Raw genomic sequence first — 6,000 nt, 5'->3', positions numbered from 1 at the left:
TTTTTAATAGTAAAAAGTGAAGGGAGGGCAACAAGCCCACCCTCCCACGCCAATCATTTCCACAAACACATCCAATCAAAATTTTGAGATAGCCAATTTTTTCAGCGTAGTTGATTTCCAGATAGAAAATATGTTTTTGAGGAGGACACAACCCTCAGGGCAAGGGCTTTAAGTTATGCCCTGGGGGCATATAAGGTTTTTATAGAAGGTGTTGTCGTAGAAACTTCAAAAAAGGCTCGTTCGATTGGAAATTCAAAGGGATAGTGCCCTTTTTAATAGTCGAAAGTGATTGCAGGGCAACTAGCCCCCCCACGCCCCTCATTCCCCCCAACACACCCAAACAAAATTTTGAGATAGCCATTTTGTTCAGCGTATATGATTTCCTGATAGAAAATATGTTTTTTAGGAGGACAATCCCCCACAACCCTCAGGGCAAGGGTTTTAAGTTTTGCCCTAGGGGCATATAAGGTTTTTATAGAAGACGCTGTCGTAGAAACTTCAAAACAGGCTCATTCGATTAGAAATTAAAAGGGCTATTGCCCTTTTTAATAGTCGAAAGTGATTGGAGGGCAATTAGCCCCCCCCCCATGCCCATAATTCCCCCAAAAACATCCAATCAAAATTTTGAGATAGCCATTTTGTTCAGCGTGGTTGATTTTCAGATAGAAAATATGTCTTTGAAGAGGATACTCCCCCAGAACCCTCAAGGCATGGGTTTTAAGTTATACCCTGGGGGCATATACGGTTTTTATAGAAGGCGGTGTCGTAGAAACTTTAAAACAGGATCATTCGATTAGAAATTCAAAGGATTAGTGCCCTTTTTCATAGTCGAAAGCAATTTGAGGTCAACTAACCCCTCTCTCACGACCACCTTTTCCCCAAACACATCCAATCAAAATTTTGAGACAGCCATTTTATTAAACGTAGTTTTAAGTTCTGGAAATTAGGTCTTTGAGGATGACAACTCCCCCACAGCCCTCAGAGCAAGGGTTGTAATTTAAGGATTCTCCGAATCCTTCCCATTATTTCTTATGGAAGGGATGCTCGCATAAACTTTAGAGAGGGCTCATTTGATTGGCATTGAAAGTTCTTGTTCACTTTTTAAGAGTTAAAAGAGATTGGAGGGCAACTAGCGCCCCCCTCCTCCTCCACGCCCTAAAAGCATTTGATAAAAATTTTGAGATAGACATTTTGTTAAAATAGTTCAAAGTTCTGATAACAAAAAACTCCGGCGTCGACACAGCCTACCAGGGCCCGGGGGTAGGCGCTGTGAGTTATGCCCTGGGGGCATATAAAAAATAAAACAATCATTAAATAAAAAATCAATGCAAACAAACATACAATAGATATTAAGGTAAATTAATAAGAACATTTAGTGCTGATATTAATGTAGATTAATAAATAAATTTCTGCTGGATGGAATTTAACACGGGGGAATTATCAGCAGGAAAATAAAATGTTCTTTGAGGGGGAGAAATTTCTCAGGGGTGGGTTTTCCAAATGTGAATTATTCAGGGAGGGGACGACTAAACCCATTTGATAATATTCTAAATTTTACATCTGAAAGTAACGGGAATAAAGAATCAACGGAAATGTCAGAGATAGCACTTCAGGTTCCTTTAGACGATTTTGTTCGTGTCTTTTGAAAAAAGACATTTTCAAAAGACAGATTATTTTCCTTTGTATGAATTTCTCTGTGGCTGCTCAACTATGCATGTCAGGGGTGAGACTTCCCCCCACCACTGTCTAGGCTAAGGTTTCAGTTTTTATCTCAAGGCTTAAAAATGAACGCAATGCGATAAAAGTATAACTCAAAATAACATATATAGAATAATATATGCACATAACACGGAACAATTAATCAAAATTGAATATTATGAGTTGAAATTCATCCAAATAATGGGCCAGGGTGCTCACCAATCCGAAATATATGAAATCAATCCTGCAATAACTGAAAATATAAAGTATTTTGAGTATTTTAACGTCTTCCACAACTCAAACGGTCCCATATTCTACAGCCCAATGAGTCTGTCTAATCTCCTAAATCAGGAACGGAGGAGGTAAGTGAAGTTCCGCCCCTTATTGGATGAGTCTCCAACCTCACCCTCCTCCTCTCCTACTGTCTGAGCTAAAGTTTTCTTCTTTATGCCAAGTACGCCGCCCCCACCCCAAAGAATTTAATAAGGTAAAGTTTTGTATGGGAATAACACATAGTAAATCTATTATAATTATCCAATTATAAGGTTAAAATAAATACTCCGTGATAGATGCAAAATTAGTTTGGCACACAAATTTCTGTTATGGTCAATTTCAAACCGTGTTGATCCCATTGTGTCAGCAAGTGAAATGGTCTAAACCCCCTTATTGGAGCAATTTTTTTCAATCCATTCATGGTTGTCAATCGCTGTCTACGAGTTATGCAAGCTGTCTATTGTTCATATATGAGGTCTTTATCAAAGAGGTAATTGTATAGACTTTGAAAAAAGCCTCATTCGATTTAAATTGAAAGTTCTAGATCCGTTTTTTAAAGTCAAGAATAATCGGACAGTAAGCAACCCCTCCCCCCATGCCATAAAAACTTGAAACTTTTTGTAATTAAAAATGAACAAAAATTAATTAAAAAAAAACTTTCCTAAAAATAAGTATTTCAAAGAAAAGTAAAGGCCATTTTAAACTTAAGCTTAGGAGACACAATTACCTGTTAAAATTCAAACTCAAAATGACCAGCAGTTTCTATTAAAGAATAAATGAAACCCCAAAACGAACAGAAATTAAATAAATAATCATAGCCAAAAACATACAACAAATAATAATATAAATGAATAATTAGATCTTAAAGCGAGTAATGCTTGGATTGAATATGAAAATCAAGCTTATAACGAAAAAAAAATATTTTGCTATTAAAGTATAAATGAAACTTAAAACGAACATAAATTAAATAAACAATCAATGTGAACAAACATACAATATATATTAATGTAAATGAATAAATAATCTTAAAACGAGTGAAACTTAAATTGAATATGCAAATCAAGTTTGAATCGATTAAAAATAACTACAAACAAGAGTTTTGGTATCGCCTCACTGCATAAGCCTAAAACCTACTGCGTCATTGGCGCTTTACTGAAAAAGACTTATATTACAAATGTTTTCTTTTGTACTTAATATTGAAAATAAATATTAAAATTACAGTAAAATTTTTAACTGATGAGCTTTCAGCAATTAATATCATTATACATCGAATATTCAGTTTAATTTATTAGGTCTTTCCAAGATTGGTCAACAAATATAGTTTCACTACAAACAAAATTTGGATGCTGCCCCCTTCTTTAACTGTAAAAACCTAAAGCCTTCTGCGTCATTGGCGCTTCACTGAAAACGAATTACTCGTATATTACAAATTTATTCATTTCCAGTTATTACAGCATTGAAAATGAAAAAAAAAACTAAAGTGAAAAAAAAATCTTGAACTGATGGATCTTTCAACAATTAATATCATTATATATCTAATATTCAATTTGATTTTGTTTATGCTTTCCAAGACTGTTCAAGACTCATATAGTTTTCTGTTAGGCGCCAATGACGCAGTAGGTTTTAGGCTTCTGTAATGAGGCGATACCTAAACTCTTGTTTGTAGTTATTTTTATTCGATTCAAACTTGTTTTTCATATTCAATTTAAGTCTCACTTGGTTAAAGATTTTTTTATTTATTTGCATTAATATATATTGTATGTTTGTTCGCATTGATTGTTTGTTTAATTTATGTTCGTTTGAAGTTTCGTTTAATAGCAAAATATTATTTTAATAGCAAAATATTTTTTGTTTAAGCTTGATTTTCATATTCAATCTAAGCATTACTCGCTTTAAGATCTATTTATTCATTTATATTATTACTTGTTGTATGTTTTTTGCTATGATTGTTTATTTAATTTCTGTTCGTTTTGGGTTTCATTTATTCTTTAATAGTAATTTCTGGTCGTTTTGAATTTGAACTTTAACATGTATTTGTATCTCCTGAGCTTAAGTTTAAAATGGCCTTCACTTTTCTTTGAAAAACTTATTCTTCGGAAAGTTTTTTTTAATTATTATCTAATAATGTAGGTTCTGCAGGTTTAAGACTAGGATAATTAGGTACAATAACTTTCGAAACTTCAGAATCTACAGAGACCCTATAAGAATCAGCAAGATTTTGATCACACATCAACTTAGTTGTCCAAGGTTGATTTTTCCTTTCATTTCTTTGCTGAGGACTTTCTTTAAGTAAAACTTAAAGGTCTATGATCATTGATCGGTAAATCTACAACCACTTCTATCTAACCACAAACTGAACTAGAAGTAAGAACAAGAACGTGATCAAGATTACTAGTTGACCCGGAATTATGAAAATAAGTACAATTATCCGTTTTATTTACCATTGACAGATTTGGTAGTGAAGAAAGGAAAAGAGAAGAACGCACACAACTTGAATTGAGCAGATCACCATTTAGTTTTCTCTTCCCCTTGGAAGAATATAAAATCAATGCCATGGAGGAGAATGACGCCACTTTGAAGCCATAAGAACACCAAATGATGGAGTCCAAGTGCTTTCTAACGAAGAAGAAAATCCCCCACTATACAAATATCATAATTAACTGAGTACTTTTGAACAAAAGCACTCAGTTTACCACACGTATCTTGGAATAAAAGATCAGACAGGTCATTTCGGTAATCTTTTGGAAAATAACAATTAATCAATATACATTCAGAAACACGACATGCAAGAAAAAAATTATTATAAAATATCAAATGAGAATCAAATGTATTGGGTATAAGAGTAACTAGCCCTGCAGACGGGCGTCCCCCAGTAGGTGTAGCAGGAATCGAGCAATATTTATAACCAGGAAGAAACGTATCAAAAAACGGCAAAACAAAATCAAGGAGATGATGTTCCTGTAAATATAGTATTTCACTAATAAGTAAAAGCAGCCTTAAGACTTCTGTTTTACCAAAAACTCTGTTCGAATTAAAAGCCACTACGGGAACAAGCAATCGATCAGGTAAATTTCAACTTTGCATTTATACGCTTACGAATCTGAGGACAATGGAAACTGAAAGACGGATTGTCTTTTGAGCCACAATTCGCACACTGGACCGGAACTGATCCAGGCTTGTCTCTAGAGTTTTTGTGGTCGCCCGAACAGCGCGCGCATTTCATAGCACTTGATTCGAACTTCTTAGTATCGTGGGACATACTCTGGCAACGCTGACATCTCCTCGGGAGCTTCCTGTCAGCAGTAATCCGAAAATGCTCATAACCTATGTTTAAACCATGACACAAATAATACTTCATAAGAGATTCTGAATTGAAATTTATTTTCACCACGGGAGATTGTCCCAGCCGCTTGAAATCACAAATCTCCAAATATTTTCCTTCTATGGCTTCCAAATCGCAATCTTTCTCAATTCCGTGCATGATACCCGCAAACTCACGTTTTCTCGATTCGACGCAGCAATTTGGATATCTAATTTTTATCAAGCTCGAGACGGGTCCCAACTTGTCAGCTTTAACTTTTATTGTAACAGAGTCTCTATTGCGTCTAACGTCATTCAGTCCTAGTTGTTCTCTTCTTCTTCTATTAGACAGAGGGTAGGATTTTCAGTAATACAATTTAGACCTTATCCTTTTGCTTCACTCTGTAGGCTACACAGCTAATTGCTCGATTGACTCATGTTTACAAGATGATTTAAGATATCTTTCTGTAGATCTGTTAACTCTAGGAGTTCAATTACGAGTTGATAGATGTTGATTTCTATGCTCTGTGTGCAGGTATAGTTGGCTATGCTCTTGGCCGATAGTGAGATTTTGTGGTGTTTGAAGCATTTTAACAGTTTGCAAAGCAAGATATGTTGTGCAGACGTCAGCATATTACATTTAAATAGGCAATGGTCAATTGTCTCATTATTCATATTACAATGCCTGCAAAGAGGGGACAGGGGAATTGAACCACTTGAATTAGAAAA

Source organism: Artemia sp. Qi Xiang Cuo, chromosome 3 (assembly GCF_049724085.1).
Source record: "Artemia sp. Qi Xiang Cuo chromosome 3, ASM4972408v1, whole genome shotgun sequence".
Classification (NCBI taxonomy): Eukaryota; Metazoa; Arthropoda; class Branchiopoda; order Anostraca; family Artemiidae; genus Artemia; species Artemia sp. Qi Xiang Cuo.
Note: the sequence above shows the minus strand (reverse complement) of the source record.